At 60.2% G+C, this 26033-nt stretch overlaps 1 pseudogene; it reads left to right on the top strand.

The window, feature by feature from the left end:
* The window catches only part of LOC116936811 (hexokinase-2-like), a 61512-nt pseudogene extending 36440 nt beyond the window's left edge, over positions 1-25072 (top strand).
* The last annotated feature ends 961 nt before the right edge of the window (positions 25073-26033 follow it).

Genomic DNA, 26033 nt, shown 5'->3' with positions numbered 1-26033 from the left:
CCCTCCCTCCCTCCCTCCCTCCCTCCCTCCCTCTCCTCCCTCTCCTCCCTCCCTCCTCCCTCCCTCCCTCTCCTCCCTCCCTCCCTCCCTCCCTCCCCTCCCTCCCTCTCCTCCCTCCCTCTCCTCCCTCCCTCTCTTCCCTCCCCTCCATCTCCTCCCTCTCCTCCCTCCCTCCCTCCCTCTCCTCCCTCCATCTCCTCCCTCTCCTCCCTCCCTCTCCTCCTCCCTCCCTCTCCTCCCTCCCTCCCTCTCCTCCCTCCCTCCCTCTCCTCCCTCCCTCCCCTCCCTCCCTCTCCTCCCTCCCTCTCCTCCCTCACTCCCTCTCCTCCCTCCCTCCCTCCCTCTCCTCCCTCTCTTCCCTCCCTCTCCTCCCTCCCTCCCTCTCCTCCCTCCCTCCCTCCCCTCCCTCCCTCCCTCTCCTCCCTCCCTCCCTCCCCTCCCTCCCTCCCTCTCCTCCCTCCCTCTCTTCCCTCCCCTCCATCTCCTCCCTCTCCTCCCTCCCTCTCTCTCTCCCTCCATCTCCTCCCTCTCCTCCCTCCCTCCTCCTCCCTCCCTCCCTCTCCTCCCTCCCCTCCCCTCTCCTCCCTCCCTCCCTCTCCCTCCCTCCCTCTCTCCCTCCCTCTCCTCCCTCTCCTCCCTCCCTCTCCTCCCTCCCTCTCCTCCCTCTCCTCCCTCCCTCTCCTCCCTCTCCTCCCTCCCTCTCCTCCCTCCCTCTCCCTCCCTCTCCTCCTCTCCCCCTCCCTCCCTCCCTCTCCTCCCTCCCTCTCCTCCCTCTCCTCCCTCCCTCTCCTCCCTCTCCTCCCTCTCCCCTCTCCCTCTCCTCCCTCTCCTCCACCTCCCCCTACCACCACCCCCTCCCCCCCTACCCCCCTACCTACCCCCCCCCACAGCGAGGAGGACCCTTGCCACCCGCGCTGCGTCTCCATCCTGAGCTCGCTGGGCGTGCGAGCGGCGACCGCGGGCGACGCCGGCCGCGTCCGCCACGCCTGCCGCGTCGTCTCGGCCCGCGCCGCCGCTCTGACCGCCGCGGCGCTCAGCGCCCTCGTGGGCCGCGTCCGGCGGAGCGGCCGGCACCACGTGGGAGAAGGCCCCCAACACCACCACCAGCACCAGCACCACGACCACGACCAGCGGCACCACGGTGGAGAAGGCCCCCAACACCACCACCACCAGCACCACGACCACGACCAGCGGCACCACGGTGGAGAAGGCCCCCAACACCACCACCACCAGCACCACGACCACGACCAGCGGCACCACGTGGGAGAAGGCCCCCACCACGACCACGACCGGCGGCACCACGGTGGAGAAGGCCCCCAACACCACCACCACCAGCACCACGACCACGACCAGCGGCACCACGTGGGAGAAGGCCCCCACCAACAGCACCACGTGGGAGAAGGCCCCCAGCACCACCACCAGCACCAGCACCACCACGACCACGACCGGCGGCACCACGTGGGAGAAGGCCCCCAACACCACCACCAGCACCACGACCACGACCAGCAGCACCACGTGGGAGAAGGCCCCCACCACCACCAGCACCACCACCACCACGACCAGCGGCACCACGGTGGAGAAGGCCCCCAACACCAGCACCACCAGCACCACGACCACGACCAGCGGCACCACGGTGGAGAAGGCCCCCAACACCAGCACCACCAGCACCACGACCACGACCAGCGGCACCACGGTGGAGAAGGCCCCCAACACCACCACCACCAGCACCACAACCACGACCGGCAGCACCACGTGGGAGAAGGCCCCCACCACCACCAGCACCACCAGCACCACGACCGGCACGGTGGGAGCGGGCGACTGGTGACGACCGTGGCGGTGGACGGCAGCGTCTACAAACACCACCCCACGTGAGGGAGAGACGGGCACCCGGAGGGGGACGGGGGGACACGGGCACACAGAGACCCATAGAGACACACACTCATAGAGACCCACAGAGACACACAGAGACCCACAGAGACACACAGAGACCCACACACAGAGACCCACAGAGACACACAGAGACACACAGAGACCCACAGAGATACACAGAGACACACAGAGACCCACAGAGACCCACACTCATAGAGACCCACAGAGACCCACACTCACAGAGACCCACAGAGACCCACAGAGACCCACACACACAGAGGCCCACAGAGACCCACACACACAGAGACCCACAGAGACCCACACTCACAGAGACCCACACTCACAGAGACCCACACTCACAGAGACCCACAGAGACCCACAGAGACCCACACACACAGAGACGCACAGAGACCCACAGAGACCCACAGAGACCCACAGAGACACACAGAGACACACAGAGGACCCACAGAGATACACAGAGACACACAGAGACCCACAGAGACCCACACTCATAGAGACCCACAGAGACCCACACTCACAGAGACCCACACTCACAGAGACCCACAGAGACCCACAGAGACCCACACACACAGAGGCCCACAGAGACCCACACACACAGAGACCCACAGAGACCCACACTCACAGAGACCCACACTCACAGAGACCCACACTCACAGAGACCCACAGAGACCCACAGAGACCCACACACACAGAGACGCACAGAGACCCACAGAGACCCACACTCATAGAGACGCACAGAGACCCACACTCACAGAGACCCACAGAGACCCACAGAGACCCACACTCATAGAGACCCACAAAGACCCACAAAGACCCACACTCACAGAGACCCACACCCACAGAGACCCACACTCACAGAAACCCACAGAGACCCACGGAGACCCACACACACAGAGACCCACAGAGACCCACAGAGACCCACACACACAGAGACCCACACACACAGAGACCCACAGAGACCCACAGAGACCCACACTCATAGAGACCCACAGAGACCCACGCTCACAGAGACCCACACTCACAGAGACCCACAGAGACCCACAGAGACCCTCACACACAGAGACCCACAGAGACCCACAGAGACCCACACTCATAGAGACCCACAGAGACCCACACACACAGAGACCCACAGAGACCCACACACACAGAGACCCACAGAGACCCATACTCACAGAGACCCACAGAGACCCACACACACAGAGACCCACAGAGCCCCACACTCACAGAGACCCACAGAGACCCACAGAGACCCACACTCATAGAGACCCACAGAGACCCACACACACAGAGACCCACAGAGACCCACACACACAGAGACCCACAGAGACCCACACACACAGAGACCCACAGAGACCCACAGAGACCCACACTCACAGAGACCCACACACACAGAGACCCACACACACAGAGACCCACAGAGACCCACACACACAGAGACCCACACACACAGAGACCCACACCCACAGAGACCCACAGAGACCCACACACACAGAGACCCACAGAGACCCACACACACAGAGACCCACAGAGACCCACACACACAGAGACCCACACTCACAGAGACCCACACACACAGAGACCCACACTCACAGAGACCCACACACACAGAGACCCACACACACAGAGACCGACAGAGACCCACAGAGACCCCCAGAGACCCACAGAGACCCACACACACAGAGACCCGCACTCACAGAGACCCACAGAGACCCACACACACAGAGACCCACACACACAGAAACCGACAGAGACCCACACTCACAGAGACCCACAGAGACCCACACACACAGAGACCCACACACACAGAGACCCACAGAGACCCACATTCACAGAGTCCCACACTCACAGAGACCCACAGAGACCCACACTCACAGAGACCCACACACACAGAGACCCACAGAGACCCACACACACAGAGACCCACAGAGACCCACACACACAGAGACCCACAGAGACCCACACACACAGAGACCCACACACACAGAGACCCACAGAGACCCACACTCACAGAGACCCACACACACAGAGACCCACACCCACAGAGACCCACAGAGACCCACACCCACAGAGACCCACACTTACAGAGACCCACACTCATAGAGACCCACACTCACAGAGACCCACAGAGACCCACACTCACAGAGACCCACACTCACAGAGACCCAAACTCATAGAGACTCACAGAGACCCACACCCACAGAGACCCACAGAGAGACCCACAGAGCCCCACACTCACAGAGACCCACACACACAGAGACCCACACTCATAGAGACCCACAGAGACCCACACTCACAGAGACCCACACTCATAGAGACCCACACACACAGAGACCCACAGAGACCCACACACACAGAGACCCACACTCACAGAGACCCACACACACAGAGACCCACACTCACAGAGACCCACACACACAGAGACCCACACACACAGAGACCGACAGAGACCCACAGAGACCCCCAGAGACCCACAGAGACCCACACACACAGAGACCCGCACTCACAGAGACCCACAGAGACCCACACACACAGAGACCCACACACACAGAAACCGACAGAGACCCACACTCACAGAGACCCACAGAGACCCACACACACAGAGACCCACACACACAGAGACCCACAGAGACCCACATTCACAGAGTCCCACACTCACAGAGACCCACAGAGACCCACACTCACAGAGACCCACACACACAGAGACCCACAGAGACCCACACACACAGAGACCCACAGAGACCCACACACACAGAGACCCACAGAGACCCACACACACAGAGACCCACACACACAGAGACCCACAGAGACCCACACTCACAGAGACCCACACACACAGAGACCCACACCCACAGAGACCCACAGAGACCCACACCCACAGAGACCCACACTTACAGAGACCCACACTCATAGAGACCCACACTCACAGAGACCCACAGAGACCCACACTCACAGAGACCCACACTCACAGAGACCCAAACTCATAGAGACTCACAGAGACCCACACCCACAGAGACCCACAGAGAGACCCACAGAGCCCCACACTCACAGAGACCCACACACACAGAGACCCACACTCATAGAGACCCACAGAGACCCACACTCACAGAGACCCACACTCATAGAGACCCACACACACAGAGACCCACAGAGACCCACACTCACAGAGACCCACACACATAGAGACCCACAGAGACTCACACACACAGAGACCCACAGAGAGACCCACAGAGACCCACACTCACAGAGACCCACACTCATAGAGACCGACACTCATAGAGACCCACACACACAGAGACCCACAGAGAGACCCACAGAGACTCACACACACAGAGACCCACACTTACAGAGACCCACACTCATAGAGACCGACACTCATAGAGACCCACACACACAGAGACCCACAGAGACCCACACTCACAGAGACCCACACACACAGAGACCCACAGAGACCCACACTCACAGAGACCCACACACACAGAGACCCACAGAGACCCACACTCATAGAGACCCACACACACAGAGACCCACAGACTCAATCCTCTCCCCCCACCACCACCCACCCCCCCCACCCCCCCCACCACCACCACCACCCCCCCACCACCACCCCCACCCACCCACACCGCAGCTTCTCCGCTCTGCTCCAGTCGACGCTCCGTCGCCTCGCCCCCGATTTCGACCTCCGCTTTGCCCGCTCGGAGGACGGCAGCGGCAAGGGAGCGGCCAGACACACAGAGACCCACAGAGACTCACAGAGACCCACACTCACAGAGACCCACACTCACAGAGACTCACAGAGACTCACACTCACAGAGACCCACAGAGACCCACACTCACAGAGACCCACAGAGACCCACACTCACAGAGACCCACAGAGACCCACACTCACAGAGACCCACACTCACAGAGACCCACAGAGACCCACACTCACAGAGACCCACACTCACAGAGACCCACACTCACAGAGACCCACAGAGACCCACACTCACAGAGACCCACACTCACAGAGACCCACAGAGACCCACACTCACAGAGACCCACAGAGACCCACAGAGACCCACACTCACAGAGACCCACACTCACAGAGACCCACAGAGACTCACACCCACAGAGACTCACAGAGACCCATAGAAACCCACAGACTCAATCCTCTCCCCCCACCACCACCCCCCCACCACCACCCCCCCCACACCCCCCCCCCACCCACCCCCCACCCACCCACACCGCAGCTTCTCCGCTCTGCTCCAGTCGACGCTCCGTCGCCTCGCCCCCGATTTCGACCTCCGCTTTGCCCGCTCGGAGGACGGCAGCGGCAAGGGAGCGGCCATGGTGACGGCGGTGGCGGCGAGGCTCGCCGAGCGGCGCCGGCGCCTCGACGCGGCGCTGGCGCCGCTGGCGACGGGCGCCGAGCTCCTGCTCGCAGTCAAGCGGCTCGTGGGCCTCGCCATGGCCCGGGGCCTGTCCAGGGCCACGCACGAGGGGGCCCCCGTCGCCATGCTGCCCACGTTCGTGCGGCGCACGCCCAGCGGGAGGGGTGCGGGGAGCACGCGGGGAGAGAGAGAGAGAGAGACACGCCGGGGAGAGAGAGAGACGCGGAGAGAGAGACACGCGCAGAGAGAGACACGGAGAGAGAGAGACACGCCAGAGAGAGACGCCGGAGAGAGACACGCAGAGAGAGACACGCAGAGACACGCAGAGAGAGACGCAGAGAGAGACACGCAGAGAGAGACACGCAGAGAGAGACACGCAGAGACACGGGGAGAGAGACACAGAGACACAGAGAGACACACGGAGAGACACGCCAGAGAGACGCAGAGAGAGACACGCCAGAGAGACACGCCGGAGAGACACGCAGAGACACACGCAGAGACACGGAGAGAGACACGCAGAGAGGCACGCAGAGAGACACACGCAGAGAGACTCAGAGACACGCGGAGAGAGAGACACGCCAGAGACGCAGAGAGAGACACGCAGAGACACGCAGAGAGACACGCGGAGAGAGAGACACGGAGAGAGAGAGACACGCAGAGAGACACGCAGAGACACGGGGAGAGAGACACAGAGACACAGAGAGACACACGGAGAGACACGCCAGAGAGACGCGGAGAGAGACACGGAGAGACACAGAGACACGCAGAGACGCAGAGACAGAGAGACACGCAGAGACACGCAGAGACACAGAGACACAGAGAGACACGGAGAGAGACACGCCAGAGAGACACGCAGAGAGACACGCAGAGACACGCAGAGACACAGAGACACAGAGAGACACGGAGAGACACGCAGAGACACGCAGAGAGACACGGAGAGAGACACAGAGACACAGAGAGACACGCAGAGAGACACGGAGAGAGACACGCAGAGAGACACGCGCAGAGAGACACACGCAGAGAGACACGGAGAGACACACAGAGAGACGCAGAGAGACACGCGCAGAGAGACACACGCAGAGAGACACGCAGAGAGACACAGAGAGAGACACGCAGAGAGACACGCAGAGAGAGACACGCAGAGAGACACGCAGAGAGACACACGCAGAGAGACACACGCAGAGAGACACAGAGACACAGAGAGACACACGGAGAGAGACACGCAGAGAGACACGCGCAGAGACACGCAGAGAGACGCGGAGAGAGACACGCAGAGAGACACGCAGAGAGACACGCCAGAGAGACACGCAGAGAGACACGGAGAGACACGGAGAGACACGGAGAGAGAGACACACACAGAGAGACGCAGAGAGAGACACGCAGAGAGACACGCAGAGACACGGGGAGAGAGACACAGAGACACAGAGAGACACACGCAGAGAGACACGCGGAGAGACACGGAGAGAGAGACACACACAGAGAGACGCAGAGAGAGACACGCAGAGAGACACGCAGAGACACGGGGAGAGAGACACAGAGAGACACACGCAGAGAGACACGCAGAGAGACACGCAGAGAGACACGCAGAGAGACACGCAGAGAGACACAGAGAGACACGCAGAGAGACACGGAGAGAGACACGCAGAGACACGCAGAGAGACACGGAGAGAGACACGCAGAGACACGCAGAGAGACACGGAGAGAGACACGGAGAGAGACACGCCAGAGAGACGCGCAGAGAGACACACGCAGAGAGACACGCAGAGAGACACGCAGAGAGACACGGAGAGAGACACGCAGAGAGACACGGAGAGAGACACGCAGAGAGACACGCAGAGACACGCAGAGAGACACGGAGAGAGACACGCAGAGAGACACGCAGAGAGACACGCAGAGACATGCAGAGAGACACGGAGAGAGACACGCAGAGAGACACGCAGAGAGACACGGAGAGAGACACGCAGAGAGACACGGAGAGAGACACGCAGAGACACGGAGAGACACAGAGACACACGGAGACACGCGCAGAGACACGCAGAGACACACGGAGACACGCAGAGAGACACACGCAGAGACACGCAGACACGCGCAGAGACACGCAGAGACACGCGGAGAGACACACAGAGACACAGAGAGACACGCGCAGAGACACACGCAGAGAGACACGCGCAGACACACGCAGAGACACGCAGACACGCAGATACACGCAGAGACACACAGAGACACACAGAGACACACGCAGACACGCGCAGAGACACGCAGACACGCGGAGACGCACAGACACACGCAGACACACACAGACACACACAGACACACACAGAGATACGCGCAGACACGCAGAGACACGCGGAGACGCACAGAGACACGCAGACACACGCAGACACGCAGACACGCGCAGAAACGCGCGCAGAGACACGCAGAGACACGAGCAGACACACACAGAGACACGCTCTAACACTGTGACCCCCATCTCTAACACTGTGACCCCCATCTCTAACACTGTGACCCCCATCTCTAACACTGACCCCCATCTCTAACACTGTGACCCCCATCTCTAGCACTGTGACCCCCATCTCTAACACTGTGACCCCCATCTCTAACACTGTGACCCCCATCTCTAACACTGTGACCCCCATCTCTAACACTGTGACCCCCATCTCTAGCACTGTGACCCCCATCTCTAACACTGTGACCCCCATCTCTAACACTGTGACCCCCATCTCTAGCACTGTGACCCCCATCTCTAACACTGTGACCCCCATCTCTAACACTGTGACCCCCATCTCTAGCACTGTGACCCCCATCTCTAACACTGTGACCCCCATCTCTAACACTGTGACCCCCATCTCTAACACTGTGACCCCCATCTCTAACACTGTGACCCCCATCTCTAGCACTGTGACCCCCATCTCTAACACTGTGACCCCCATCTCTAACACTGTGACCCCCATCTCTAACACTGTGACCCCCATCTCTAACACTGTGACCCCCATCTCTAGCACTGTGACCCCCATCTCTAACACTGTGACCCCCATCTCTAACACTGTGACCCCCATCTCTAGCACTGTGACCCCCATCTCTAACACTGTGACCCCCATCTCTAACACTGTGACCCCCATCTCTAGCACTGTGACCCCCATCTCTAACACTGTGACCCCCATCTCTAACACTGTGACCCCCATCTCTAACACTGTGACCCCCATCTCTAGCACTGTGACCCCCATCTCTAACACTGTGACCCCCATCTCTAGCACTGTGACCCCCATCTCTAACACTGTGACCCCCATCTCTAACACTGTGACCCCCATCTCTAGCACTGTGACCCCCATCTCTAACACTGTGACCCCCATCTCTAACACTGTGACCCCCATCTCTAGCACTGTGACCCCCATCTCTAACACTGTGACCCCCATCTCTAGCACTGTGACCCCCATCTCTAACACTGTGACCCCCATCTCTAACACTGTGACCCCCATCTCTAGCACTGTGACCCCCATCTCTAACACTGTGACCCCCATCTCTAACACTGTGACCCCCATCTCTAACACTGTGACCCCCATCTCTAACACTGTGACCCCCATCTCTAGCACTGTGACCCCCATCTCTAACACTGTGACCCCCATCTCTAACACTGTGACCCCCATCTCTAGCACTGTGACCCCCATCTCTAACACTGTGACCCCCATCTCTAACACTGTGACCCCCATCTCTAGCACTGTGACCCCCATCTCTAACACTGTGACCCCCATCTCTAACACTGTGACCCCCATCTCTAGCACTGTGACCCCCATCTCTAACACTGTGACCCCCATCTCTAACACTGTGACCCCCATCTCTAACACTGTGACCCCCATCTCTAACACTGTGACCCCCATCTCTAGCACTGTGACCCCCATCTCTAACACTGTGACCCCCATCTCTAGCACTGTGACCCCCATCTCTAACACTGTGACCCCCATCTCTAGCACTGTGACCCCCATCTCTAGCACTGTGACCCACCCCATCTCTAACACTGTGACCCCCATCTCTAGCACTGTGACCCCCATCTCTAGCACTGTGACCCCCATCTCTAACACTGTGACCCCCATCTCTAGCACTGTGACCCCCATCTCTAACACTGTGACCCCCATCTCTAGCACTGTGACCCCCATCTCTAGCACTGTGACCCCCATCTCTAACACTGTGACCCCCATCTCTAACAATGTGACCCCCATCTCTAGCACTGTGACCCCCATCTCTAACACTGTGACCCCCATCTCTAGCACTGTGACCCCCATCTCTAGCACTGTGACCCCCATCTCTAGCACTGTGACCCCCCCATCTCTAGCACTGTGACCCCCCCATCTCTAACACTGTGACCCCCCCATCTCTAACACTGTGACCCCCATCTCTAACACTGTGACCCCCATCTCTAACACTGTGACCCCCATCTCTAACACTGTGACCCCCATCTCTAACACTGTGACCCCCATCTCTAGCACTGTGACCCCCATCTCTAACACTGTGACCCCCATCTCTAGCACTGTGACCCCCATCTCTAACACTGTGACCCCCATCTCTAGCACTGTGACCCCCATCTCTAACACTGTGACCCCATCTCTAGCACTGTGACCCCCATCTCTAACACTGTGACCCCCATCTCTAGCACTGTGACCCCCATCTCTAACACTGTGACCCCCATCTCTAGCACTGTGACCCCCATCTCTAGCACTGTGACCCCCATCTCTAACACTGTGACCCCCATCTCTAACACTGTGACCCCCATCTCTAGCACTGTGACCCCCATCTCTAACACTGTGACCCCCATCTCTAGCACTGTGACCCCCATCTCTGGCACTGTGACCCCCATCTCTAACACTGTGACCCCCATCTCTAACACTGTGACCCCCATCTCTAACACTGTGACCCCCCCATCTCTAACACTGTGACCCCCATCTCTAACACTGTGACCCCCATCTCTACCACTGTGACCCCCCCATCTCTAACACTGTGACCCCCCCATCTCTAACACTGTGACCCCCATCTCTAACACTGTGACCCCCATCTCTACCACTGTGACCCCCATCTCTAGCACTGTGACCCCCCCATCTCTAACACTGTGACCCCCATCTCTAACACTGTGACCCCCATCTCTACCACTGTGACCCCCCCATCTCTAACACCGTGACCCCCCCATCTCTAACACTGTGACCCCCATCTCTAACACTGTGACCCCCATCTCTAACACTGTGACCCCCATCTCTAACACTGTGACCCCCATCTCTAACACTGTGACCCCCATCTCTAGCACTGTGACCCCCATCTCTAACACTGTGACCCCCATCTCTAGCACTGTGACCCCCATCTCTAACACTGTGACCCCCATCTCTAGCACTGTGACCCCCATCTCTAACACTGTGACCCCCATCTCTAGCACTGTGACCCCCATCTCTAACACTGTGACCCCCATCTCTAGCACTGTGACCCCCATCTCTAACACTGTGACCCCCATCTCTAGCACTGTGACCCCCATCTCTAACACTGTGACCCCCATCTCTAGCACTGTGACCCCCATCTCTAGTACTGTGACCCCCATCTCTAACACTGTGACCCCCATCTCTATCACTGTGACCCCCATCTCTAGCACTGTGACCCCCATCTCTAACACTGTGACCCCCATCTCTAACACTGTGACCCACATCTCTAGCACTGTGACCCCCATCTCTAGCACTGTGACCCCCATCTCTAGCACCGTGACCCCCATCTCTAGCACTGTGACCCCCATCTCTAGCACCGTGACCCCCATCTCTAACACTGTGACCCCCATCTCTAACACAGTGACCCCCATCTCTAGCACTGTGACCCCCATCTCTAGCACTGTGACCCACCCCATCTCTAACACTGTGACCCCCATCTCTCGCACTGTGACCCCCATCTCTAGCACTGTGACCCCCATCTCTAACACCGTGACCCCCATCTCTAACATTGTGACCCCCATCTCTATCACCGTGACCCCCATCTCTAGCACTGTGACCCCCATCTCTAACACCATGACCCCCATCTCTAACATTGTGACCCCCATCTCTAGCACCGTGACCCCCATCTCTAACACTGTGACCCCCATCTCTAACACAGTGACCCCCATCTCTAGCACTGTGACCCCCATCTCTAGCACTGTGACCCACCCCATCTCTAACACTGTGACCCCCATCTCTCGCACTGTGACCCCCATCTCTAGCACTGTGACCCCCATCTCTAACACTGTGACCCCCATCTCTAACACCGTGACCCCCATCTCTAGCACCGTGACCCCCATCTCTAACACTGTGACCCCCATCTCTAACACAGTGACCCCCATCTCTAGCACTGTGACCCCCATCTCTAGCACTGTGACCCACCCCATCTCTAACACTGTGACCCCCATCTCTAGCACCGTGACCCCCATCTCTAACACTGTGACCCACATCTCTGACGCTGTGACCCCCATCTCTCGCACTGTGACCCCCATCTCTAGCACCGTGACCCCCATCTCTAACACCGTGACCCCCATCTCTAACACCGTAACCCCCATCTCTAACACTGTGACCCACATCTCTAGCACCGTGACCCCCATCTCTAACACCCCCCTCCTCCCCCGCGTCTCCTCGCACACAGAGAACGGAGATTTCCTCGCCCTGGACCTGGGCGGTACGAACTTCCGCGTTCTCCTCGTCCGGATCCGGAGCGGGCAACGCTGCGGCGTTGCCATGGACAACCGAATCTTCTCCATCCCGCCCGCCATCATGCACGCCACGGGAGAACAGGTACCGCCCACCCCACGCGGTGACCCGGTGACCTTGTGACCCCGGTGTCGTGGTGACCTTGTGACCCCGGTGGCGTGGTGACCTTGTGACCCCGGTGTCGTGGTGACCTTGTGACCCCGGTGGCGTGGTGACCTTGTCACCCGGTGGCGTGCTGTCCTTGTCACCCGGTGGTGTGGTGACCTTGTGACCCGGTGGCGTGGTGACCTTGTGACCAGGCAGAATGGTGACCTTGTAGCATGGTGACCTTGTGACCTGGCAGAATGGTGACCTTGTGACCTGGTGGCGTGCTGACCTTGTGACCCGGTGGCATGGTGACCTTGTGACCTGCAGCCCCAGTGGCATGACCCAATGAGCATGTGACCACATGTCCAGCGGTGACTTGTGGCCTGATTTACGTTGTGACCTTGTAGCATGGTGACCTTGTGACCTGGTGGTGTGGTGACCTTGTAGCATGGTGACCTTGTGACTTGGCAGAATGGTGACCTTGTGACCTGGCAGAATGGTGACCTTGTGACCCGGTGGCGTGGTGACCTTGTGACCAGGCAGAATGGTGACCTTGTAGCATGGTGACCTTGTGACCTGGCAGAATGGTGACCTTGTGACCTGGTGGCGTGCTGACCTTGTGACCCGGTGGCATGGTGACCTTGTGACCTGCAGCCCCAGTGGCATGACCCAATGAGCATGTGACCACATGTCCAGCGGTGACTTGTGGCCTGATTTACGTTGTGACCTTGTAGCATGGTGACCTTGTGACCTGGTGGTGTGGTGACCTTGTAGCATGGTGACCTTGTGACCTGGCAGAATGGTGACCTTGTGACCTGGCAGAATGGTGACCTTGTGACCTGGTGGCGTGCTGACCTTGTGACCTTGTAGCATGGTGACCTCGTGACCCGCAACCCCAGTGACCTGAGTACCCGACGGACGTGTGACCAGATGCCCCGTGGTGTCCCGATGACCTCGTGACCCCGGTGACCTCTTGACCCCCCCCCCCCAGCTGTTTGACCACATCGTGTCCTGCGTGGCCGAGTTCCTGCACGCCAAGGGCATCGCCGCCCAGAGACTGCCCCTGGGGTTCACCTTCTCCTTCCCCTGTCGCCAGGGCAGGCTGGACCAGGTGGGTGGTGGGTGGGTGGAGTGGGGGGAGAGTGGGGGGGATTGGTGGGGGGGGGGGGTGTGGAGAGACAAAGACGGACGGGCAGGGCGTGGTGCTGGTCACTGTGGCAGCCTCCTGCTAACAGCGCTCGCCCCAACAGTCTGTTGACATGAACACGTGGGGGACCCTTTGTCTGTGTGTGTGTCTGTGTGTGTGTCTGTGTGTGTCTGTGTGTGTCTGTGTGTCTGTGTGTGTCTGTGTGTGTGTGTCTGTGTGTGTGTGTGTCTGTGTGTGTGTCTGTGTGTATGTCTGTGTGTGTGTATGTCTGTGTGTGTGTGTGTCTGTGTGTGTGTGTGTCTGTGTGTGTGTCTGTGTGTGTGTGTCTGTGTGTGTGTGTGTGTCTGTGTGTGTGTCTGTGTGTGTGTCTGTGTGTGTGTCTGTGTGTGTATGTGTGTGTGTGTATGTGTGTGTGTCTGTGTCTGTATGTGTGTGTCTGTGTGTGTGTGTGTCTGTGTGTGTGTGTCTGTGTGTGAGTGTCTCTGTGTGTGTGTGTCTGTGTGTGTGTGTGTCTGTGTGTGTGTGTCTGTGTGTGAGTCTGTGTGTGTCTGTGTCCGATAGTGTAGCGGTTAGCGCTACGCTGCGCTACGAACCTGGCGACCCGGGTTCGATTCCCGCTCACGGCCAACACCAGTTGACGATTATCTGAACCGGTCCCGGGCCTCCGCTAGGTCGACTCAGCCTCAAATGAGTACCTGGTGCGGTGTGTCGTAAACATCGCCACTGGGGAGACAAAGGCGGTCGGGCGTGGTGCTGGCCACCCACCCCCTCGTGTACCGTTACCGGCCTTCATAGGTGCTGCTCGCTAACAGCAGCACTTGCCCCTACAGTGTGTTAAGGCTACACGGGGGGTCTTTGTCTTTGTGCAGGGTATCCTCCTGAAGTGGACTAAAGGCTTCAAGGCGTCCGGCTGCGAGGGCAAGGACGTCGTCACCCTCCTGCGGGAGGCCGTCAAACGACGCAACGTACGTACAGACAAAGCTCCCCCAGGTAGCCGCGAGTGAGTGACCCCGCGAGTGACCCCGTGAGTGACCCCGTGAGTGACCCCGTGACCCAGTGAGTGACCCCGTGAGTGACCCCGTGAGTGACCCCGTGAGTGTCTCCGTGAGTGACCCCGTGAGTGACCCCGCGAGTGACCCCGCGAGTGACCCCGCGAGTGACCCCGCGAGTGACCCCGTGACCCCGTGAGTGTCTCCGTGAGTGTCTCCGTGAGTGACCCCGCGAGTGACCCCGCGAGTTACCCCGTGACCCTGTGAGTGACCCCGTGAGTGACCCCGTGACCCCACGAGTGACCCCGCGAGTGACCCCGCGAGTGACCCCGCGAGTTACCCCGCGAGTGACCCCGTGACCCCGTGAGTGTCTCCGTGAGTGACCCCGTGAGTGTCTCTGTGAGTGACCCCGTGAGTGCCTCCGTGAGTGACCCTGTGAGTGACCCTGTGACCCCACGAGTGACCCCGTGAGTGACCCCGTGAGTGACCCCGTGACCCCGCGAGTGACCCCGCGAGTGACCCCGTGACCCCGTGAGTGACCCCGTTTCCTCCCCCTCCCCCCCTCCCCTCCCCTCCCCCCCCCCAAGGAGTTCGACGTGGATGTGGTGGCGGTGGTGAACGACACAGTGGGCACCATGATGACATGCGGCTACGAAGACCCCAACTGCGAGATCGGACTCATCGTGGGTGAGTACTCGTACTGGTACCTGGGTGAGTACTCGTACTGGTACCTGGGTGAGTACTCGTCCTGGTACCTGGGTGAGTACTCGTCCTGGTACCTGGGTGAGTACTCGTCCTGGTACCTGGGTGAGTACTCGTCCTGGTACCTGGGTGAGTACTCGTCCTGGTACCTGGGTGAGTACTCGTACTGGTACCTGGGTGAGTACTCGTACTGGTACCTGGGTGAGTACTCGTACTGGTCCCTGGGTGAGTACTCGTCCTGGTACCTGGGTGAGTACTCGTACTGGTACCTGGGTGAGTACTCGTACTGGTACCTGGGTGAGTACTCGTCCTGGTACCTGGGTGAGTACTCGTCCTGGTACCTGGGTGAGTACTCGTACTGGTACCTGGGTTAGTACTCGTACTGGTACCTGGGTGAGTACTCGTACTGGTACCTGGGTGAGTATTCGTCCTGGTACCTGGGTGAGTACTCAGCGGTCTGTCACAGGGACTAGTGCTCACTGGGTGAGCACTAGTCCCTGCGACAGACTCGTACTCGGCCTACACCAGGCCCCGTAACAGGCCTCACACCAGGCCTCACACTAGGCCTCACACCAGGCCTCGCACCAGGCCTCACACCAGGCCTCACACCAGGCCTCACACCAGGCCTCACACCAGGCCTCACACCAGGCCTCACACCAGGCCTCGCACCAGGCCTCACACTAGGCCTCACACCAGGCCTCGCACCAGGCCTCACACCAGGCCTCACACCAGGCCTCACACCAGGCCCCGTAACAGGCCTCACACCAGGCCTCACACCAGGCCTCGCACCAGGCCTCACACCAGGCCCCGTAACAGGCCTCACACCAGGCCTCACACCAGGCCTCACACCAGGGCCTCACACTAGGCCTCACACCAGGGCCTCACACCAGGCCCCGTAACAGGCCTCACACCAGGCCTCACACCAGGCCTCGCACCAGGCCTCACACCAGGCCTCACACCAGGGCCTCACACCAGGCCCCGTAACAGGCCTCACACCAGGGCCTCACACTAGGCCTCACACTAGGCCTCGCACCAGGCCTCGCACCAGGCCTCACACCAGACCTCACACCAGGCCCCGTAACAGGCCTCACACCAGGGCCTCACACTAGGCCTCACACTAGGCCTCACACTAGGCCTCACACCAGGGCCTCACACCAGGCCTCACACTAGGCCTCACACTAGGCCTCGCACCAGGCCTCGCACCAGGCCTCACACCAGGCCTCACACCAGGCCTCACACCAGGCCTCACACCAGGCCCCGTAACAGGCCTCACACTAGGCCTCACACCAGGCCTCACACCAGGCCCCGTAACAGGCCTCACACTAGGCCTCACACCAGGCCTCACACCAGGCCTCGCACCAGGCCTCACACCAGGGCCCGTAACAGGCCAGGACTAAGCCCCAATGTTGACTCTGACCCCGAGTCCCGATGTTGTGTCTCCGTGCCCACAATGATGTTGATGGTGGCGATGACGTTGTTGATAACGTTGATGATGATGGTGGTGGCGATGTTGTTGATAACGTTGATGACGTTGATGATAATCGTGGCGGTGGCGATGTTGATGATGATGTTGATGACGTTGATTAAATGATGGTGGTGACGTTGATGACAATGGTGGTGGTGGCGATGGTGATGATGTTGATGATGATGGTGTCGATGTTGAAGATGATGGAGTCGATGTTGATGGTGGCGATGTTGATGATAATGTTGATGATGTTGATGGTGGCGATGTTGATGATGATGTTGATGGTGGCGATGTTGATGATGATGTTGATGGTGGCGATGTTGATGATGGTGGTGGCGATGTTGATGATGATGTTGATGATAATCGTGGCGGTGGCGATGCTGATGATGATGATGTTGATGGTGGCGATGTTGATGGTGGCGATGTTGATGGTGGCGATGTTGATGGTGGCGATGTTGATGATGATGTTGATGGTGGCGATGTTGATGATGATGTTGATGGTGGCGATGTTGATGATGATGTTGATGGTGGCGATGTTGATGATGATGTTGATGGTGGCGATGTTGATGACGGTGGTGGTGGCTGCGCCAGGCACGGGCAGCAACGCGTGCTACATGGAGGAGATGAGCAACGTGGAGCTGGTGGAGGGGGACGAGGGACGGATGTGCATCAACACGGAGTGGGGCGGATTCGGAGACGACGGAGCCCTGGACGACATCCGCACCGAGTTTGACCGCGCCGTAGACGCCGGCTCCCTCAACCCGGGGAAGCAAACGTACGGCTCCCGGCCCCGGCACTGTGGAGTGGGCCCACTCCCATCTCTAGCGCTGTGACCCCCCCATATCTAGTGCTGTGACCCGCATCTCTAACACTGTGACCCCCATCTCTAGCACTGTGACCCCCATCTCTAGCGCTGTGACTCCCCCATCTCTAACACTGTGACCCCCATCTCTAGCACTGTGACCCCCATCTCTAGCACTGTGACCCCCATCTCTAGCACTGTGACCCCCCCGTCTCTAACACTGTGACCCCCATCTCTAGCACTGTGACCCACATCTCTAGCACTGTGACCCCCATCTCTAACACTGTGACCCCCATCTCTAGCACTGTGACCCCCATCTCTAACACTGTGACCCCCATCTCTAGCACTGTGACCCCCCGTCTCTAGCACTGTGACCCCCATCTCTAGCACTGTGACCCCCCCGTCTCTAACACTGTGACCCCCATCTCTAGCACTGTGACCCCCATCTCTAGCACTGTGACCCCCATCTCTAGCACTGTGACCCCCCCGTCTCTAACACTGTGACCCCCATCTCTAGCACTGTGACCCCCATCTCTAGCACTGTGACCCCCATCTCTAGCACTGTGACCCCCATCTCTAGCGCTGTGACCCCCATCTCTAGCACTGTGACCCCTCCGTCTCTAACACTGTGACCCCCATCTCTAGCGCTGTGACCCCCCCATCTCTAGCGCTGTGACCCACATCTCTAGCACTGTGACCCCCATCTCTAGCGCTGTGACCCCCGTCTCTTAACACTGTGACCCCTGCCCCTCCTCCGCCCGTCTCTACTGCCGCAGCTACGAGAAGATGATGAGTGGAATGTATCTGGGTGAGATCGTTCGCCACGTGCTGCTGGATCTGACCCAGCAGGGCCTCCTCTTCCGGGGCCGAGTCTCTCCCCGGCTGACGCTTCCCGGCATCTTTGAAACCAAGTTCCTGTCCCACATCGAGAGTGAGAGACTCCCACTCACTCTCTCACTCACTCAGTCACCCTCTCACTCACTCACCCAACCACTCACCCACCCACTCACTCACCCACTCACTCACTCACTCTCTCACTCACTCATTCACCCTCTCACTCATTCACCCTCTCACTCACTCACCCTCTCACTCACTCACTCTCTCACTCACTCACTCACCCTCTCACTCACTCACCCTCTCACTCATTCACCCTCTCACCCACTTACCCACCCACTCACTCACCCAACCACTTACCCAACCACTTACCCACCAACTCACCCACCCACTCACCCACTTACCCACCCACTCACTCACCCACCCATTCACCCAACCACTTACTCACCCACCCACTCACCCACCAACTCACCCACCCACCCACCAACTCACCCACCCACTCACCCACCCACCCACTCACCCACCCACCCACCCACTCACCCACTCACCCACCCACTCTCTCTCCCACCCACCCACCCACTCTCTCTCCCACCCACCCACCCACTCTCTCTCCCACCCACCCACCCACTCACTCTCCCACCCACCCACCCACTCACTCTCCCACCCACTCACTCTCCCACCCACCCACCCACTCTCCCACCCACTCTCCCACCCACCCACCCACTCTCCCACCCACTCATCAACCCACTCACTCTCCCACCCACTCACTCTCCCACCCACCCACTCTCCTCATCAACCACCTCTCACTCTCCCCACCCACTCACTCTCTCCCACCCACCCACTCACTCTCCCACCCACCCACCCACTCACTCTCCCACCCACCCACCCACTCACTCTCCCACCCACCCACCCACCCACTCACCCACCCACCCACCCACCCACCTCACCCACCCACCCCACTCACCCACTCACCCACCCACTCTCTCTCCCACCCACCCACCCACCCACCCACTCTCTCTCCCACCCACCCACCCACTCTCTCCCACCCACCCACCCACTCACTCTCCCACCCACTCACTCTCCCACCCACCCACCCACTCTCCCACCCACTCTCCCACCCACCCACCCACTCTCCCACCCACTCATCAACCCACTCACTCTCCCACCCACTCACTCTCCCACCCACCCACTCTCCCACCCACTCATCAACCCACTCACTCTCCCACCCACTCACTCTCCAACCCACTCACTCTCCCACCCCACTCACTCTCCCACCCACCCCACTCACTCTCCCCACCCACCCACCCATCTCCCACCCACCCCACCCACTCACTCTCCCACCCACCCACCCACTCACTCCTCCCACCCACCCACCCAACCACCCACTCACTCTCCCACCCACCCACCCACACCACTCACTCTCCCACCCACCCACCCACCCACTCACTCTCCCACCCACCCACCCACTCACTCTCCCACCACACCCACCCAATCACTCTCCCACCCACCCACCCACCCACTCACTCTCCCACTCACCTACCCACTCCTCCCCACTCACCTACCCACTCACTCTCCCACCCACCTACCCACTCACTCTCCACCCACCCACCCACTCACTCTCCCACCCACCCACCCACTCACTCTCCCACCCACCCACTCACTCTCCACCCACCCACTCACCCACCCCACCCACCCACTCTCCCACCCACTCTCTCTCTCACCCATTCTCTCACCACACACCCACTCACCACCCACTCACCACCCACCCACTCACCCACTCACCACCCCACTCACCCACTCACCCACCACCCACTCACCCACCCACCCACTCACCCACCCACCCACCCACTCACCCACTCACCCACCCACTCACCCACTCACCCACCCACCCACTCCCCACCCACCCACTCACCCACTCACACTCTCCACCCACCCCCACTCACTCTCCCACCCACTCATCAACCCACTCACTCTCCACCCACTCACTCTCCCACCCACCCACCCACTCACTCTCCCACCCACCCACCCACTCACTCTTCCCACCCACCCACCCACTCACTCTCCCACCCACCCACCCACTCACTCTCCCACTACCAGCCACTCACTCTCCCACCCACTCACACCCACCCACTCACTCTCCCACCACCCACCCAGTCACACTCTCCCACCCACCCCCCACTCACTCTCCCACCCACCCACCCACTCACTCTCCCACTCACCTACCCACTCACTCTCCCACTCACCTACCCACTCACTCTCCCACCCACCTACCCACTCACTCTCCCACCCACCCACCCACTCACTCTCCCACCCACCCACCCACTCACTCTCCCACCCACCCACTCACTCTCCACCCACCCACTCACCACCCACCCACCCACTCTCCCACCCACTCTCTCTCTCACCCACTCTCCACCCACCCACCCACTCACCCACCCACCCACTCACCCACCCACCCACTCACCACTCAACCACCCACTCACCCACCACCCACCCACCCACTCACCCACCCACCACTCACCCACCCACCCACCCACCCACTCACCCACTTCACCCACCCACTCACCACCCACCCACTCACCCACCCACCCACTCACCCACTCACTCTCCACCCACCCACCCACCCACCTCTCTCTCTCCCACCCACCCACCCACTCACTCTCCCACCCACCCACCCACTCACTCTCCCACCCACCCACCCACCCACTTACCCACCCACCCACTCACCCACCCACCCACTCTCCCACCCACTCTCTCTCTCACCCACTCTCTCACCCACCCACCCACTCACCCACCCACCCACCCACTCACCCACCCACCCACTCACCCACCCACCCACCCACTCACCCACCCACTCACCCACCCACCCACCCTCCCACTCTCACCCACCCACCCACCCACCACTCACCCACCCACCCACCCACTCACCCACTCACTCACCCACTCACTCACCCACTCACTCACCCACCCACCCACTCACCCACCCACCCACTCACCCACCCACCCACTCACCCACCCACCCACTCACCCACCCACCCACTCTCTCTCCCACCCACTCTCTCTCTCACTCACCCACCCACCCACTCTCTCTCCCACCCACCCACCACCCACTCACCCACCCACCCACTCCCCCACCCACCCACTCCCCCATCCACCCACTCTCTCTCCCACCCACTTTCTCTCTCACTCACCCACCCACCCACTCTCTCACCCACTCACCCTCTCACTCACCGTCCCACCCACTCACCCACCCACCCACTCACCCACCCACCCACTCACCCACCCACCCACTCACCCACCCACCCACTCACCCACCCACACACTCACCCACCCACTCTCTCTCTCTCTCTCCCACCCACCCACTCACTCTCCCACCCACCCACCCACCCACTCACTCTCCCACCCACTCACTCTCCCACCCACCCACCCACTCTCCCACCCACCCACCCACTCTCCCACCCACTCTCCCACCCACCCACCCACTCTCCCACCCACTCATCAACCCACTCACTCTCCCACCCACTCACTCTCCCACCCACCCACTCTCCCACCCATTCATCAACCCACTCACTCTCCCACCCACTCACTCTCCCACCCACCCACCCACTCACTCTCCCACCCACCCACCCACTCACTCTCCCACCCACCCACCCACTCACTCTCCCACCCACCCACCCACTCACTCTCCCACCCACCCACCCACTCACTCTCCCACCCACCCACCCACTCACTCTCCCACCCACCCACCCACTCACTCTCCCACCCACCCACCCACTCACTCTCCCACCCACCCACCCACTCACTCTCCCACTCACCTACCCACTCACTCTCCCACTCACCTACCCACTCACTCTCCCACCCACCTACCCACTCACTCTCCCACCCACTCACTCTCCCACCCACCCACCCACTCACTCTCCCACCCACCCACTCACTCTCCACCCACCCACTCACCCACCCACCCACTCACTCTCTCACCCACTCTCTCACCCACCCACCCACTCACCCACCCACCCACTCACCCACTCACCCACCCACTCACCCACCCACTCACCCACTCACCCACCCACCCACCCACTCACCCACCCACCCACTCACCCACCCACCCACCCACTCACCCACTCACCCACCCACTCACCCACTCACCCACCTACTCACCCACTCACCCACCCACCCACCCACTCACCCACCCACCCACTCACCCACTCACTCTCCCACCTACCCACCCACTCACTCTCCCACCCACCCACCCACTCACTCTCCCACCCACCCACCCACCCACTTACCCACCCACCCACTTACCCACCCACCCACCCACTCACCCACCCACCCACCCACCCACTCTCCCACCCACTCTCTCTCTCACCCACTTTCTCACCCACCCACTCTCTCACCCACCCACCCACACTCTCACCCACCCACCCACTCTCTCACCCACCCACTCACCCACCCACCCACTCACCCACCAACACACCCACCCACCCACTCTCACCCACCCACCCACCCACCCCTCCCTGCCCCCGCAGCGACCGACTAGCTCTACTCCAGGTGCGCTCCATCCTGCACCAGCTGGGCCTGGAGTCGTCCTGCGAGGACGCGCTCGTGGTGCAGGAGGTGTGCCGGGCGGTGTCCCGGCGTGCCGCTCAGCTGTGCGGTGCCGGGGTCGCCGCCATCGCCACCCGCATGGCGAGGGCACGGGGCCTGGCGCGCATGCGGGTCACCGCCGGGGTGGACGGGACCCTGTACAAGCTGCACCCGCAGTGAGTGTGTACACTGTGTGTGAGTGTGTGAGTGTGTACCTGTGTGTGTGTCTGTGTGTCAGTGTGTGTGTGTGTACCTGTGTGTGTGTGTGTGTGTACCTGTGTGTGTGTACCTGTGTGTGTGTACCTGTGTGTGTGTACCTGTGTGTCAGTGTGTGTGTGTGTACCTGTGTGTGTGTGTGTGTACCTGTGTGTGTGTGTACCTGTGTGTGTGTGAGTGTGACTGTGTGTGTGTACCTGTGTGTGTGTACCTGTGTGTGTGTCTGTGTGTGTGTCTATGTGTGTCTATGTGTGTCTGTGTGTGTGAGTGTGTCTGTGTGTGCGTGTGTACCTGTGTGTGTGTGTGACTGTGTGTGTGTGTGTACCTGTGTGTGTATGTACCTGTGTGTGTATCTATGTGTGTGTGTGTACCTGTGTGTGTGTGTGTGTCTCTGTGTGCGTAGCTTTGCCCAGGTGATGCAGCAGACGGTGGAGCTGCTGGCGCCAGAATGTGACGTCCGCTTCGTCAGCTCAGAGGACGGCAGCGGCAAGGGAGCAGCCCTCATCACCGCTGTGGCGTGCCGGGCACGAGACATGGGGACTCACTGATGACTCGCTCGCTCGCTCGCTCACTCACTCACTCACCCACCCACCCACTCATTCGCTCGCTCACTCCTCCACCCACTCACTCACCCACCCATCCACTCGCTCACTCGCTCACTCACCCACCCACCCACTCACCCACCCACCCGCTCGCTCACTCGCTCACTCACTCACCCACCCACCCACTCGCTCACCCACCCGCTCACTCGCTCACTCACCCACCCACCCACTCACCCACCCACCCGCTCGCTCACTCGCTCACTCACTCACCCACCCACCCACCTGCTCACTCGCTTACTCACCCGCTCGCTCGCTCACTCACCCACTCGCTTACTCACTCACCCGCCCACTCACTCACTCGCTCACTCACCCATCCACTCGCTCACTCACTCACTCACCCACCCACTCACTCACCCACTCACTTACTCACTCACCCGCCCACTCACTCACTCGCTCACTCACTCACCCGCCCACTCACTCACTCGCTCACTCACCCACTCACCCACCCACTCACTCACCCACTCGCTTACTCACCCACCCACTCACTCGCTCACCCACCCACCCACCCACTCACTCACTCACCCACCCACCCACCCACCCACTCACCCACCCACCCACTCACCCACCCACTCACCCACCCACTCACCCACCCACCCACCGTGTACAGATGGCCCCAACGCAGCCTGCACCGCCACTCCCTTGGTTTTGTAAAAAGTTTGATGAAATAAAAAAACAACTTTGGAGAACAAAAACAAAGTAAACAGATTGCGCAATCTCCTTCGTACACGTCACGGATTGTGGTGGGGGGTGGTGTGGGTGGGGGGGTGTGTGGGTGGGGGGTGGTGTGGGTGGGGGGGTGTGTGGGTGGGGGTGTGGGTGGGTAGGGTGGCTGGTGGGGGCACCCCCAGTGGCAGCTGTCTCTGTGCACCACTCAGCTGACACCAGTAGGGGCTGACCACGTGGTCTCTGTGCACCACTCAGCTGTCACCAGTAGGGGCTGACCACGTGGTCTCTGTGCACCACTCAACTGTCACCAGTAGGGGCTGGCCACGTGGTCTCTGTGCACCACTCAGCTGTCACCAGTAGGGGCTGACCACGTGGTCTCTGTGCACCACTCAGCTGTCACCAGTAGGGGCTGACCACGTGGTCTCTGTGCACCACTCAGCTGTCACCAGTAGGGGCTGACCACGTGGTCTCTGTGCACCACTCAGCTGACACCAGTAGGGGCTGACCACGTGGTCTCTGTGCACCACTCAGCTGTCACCAGTAGGGGCTGACCACGTGGTCTCTGTGCACCACTCAACTGTCACCAGTAGGGGCTGACCACGTGGTCTCTTTGCACCACTCAGCTGTCACCAGTAGGGGCTGACCACGTGGTCTCTGTGCACCACTCAGCTGTCACCAGTAGGGGCTGACCACGTGGTCTCTGTGCACCACTCAACTGACACCAGTAGGGGCTGACCACGTGGTCTCTGTGCACCACTCAGCTGTGTAGTGTACAGTGCAGTGTACAGTGTAGTGTATAGTAGTGTAGTGTATAGTAGTGTAGTGTGTAGTATATAGTAGTGTGTAGTGTATAGTAGTGTGTAGTGTATAGTAGTGTGTAGTGTATAGTAGTGCAGTGTACAGTGTAGTGTATAGTAGTGTAGTGTATAGTAGTGTAGTGTGTAGTAGTGTATAGTAGTGTAGTGTGTAGTGTATAGTAGTGTG

Source organism: Petromyzon marinus, unplaced genomic scaffold (assembly GCF_048934315.1).
Source record: "Petromyzon marinus isolate PM22_M1 ecotype Great Lakes invasive population unplaced genomic scaffold, UKy_Petmar_22M1.pri1.0 PM_Scaffold_73, whole genome shotgun sequence".
In the NCBI taxonomy this organism is placed as follows: Eukaryota; Metazoa; Chordata; class Hyperoartia; order Petromyzontiformes; family Petromyzontidae; genus Petromyzon; species Petromyzon marinus.
This window is presented reverse-complemented; position numbering and strand designations above follow the sequence as displayed.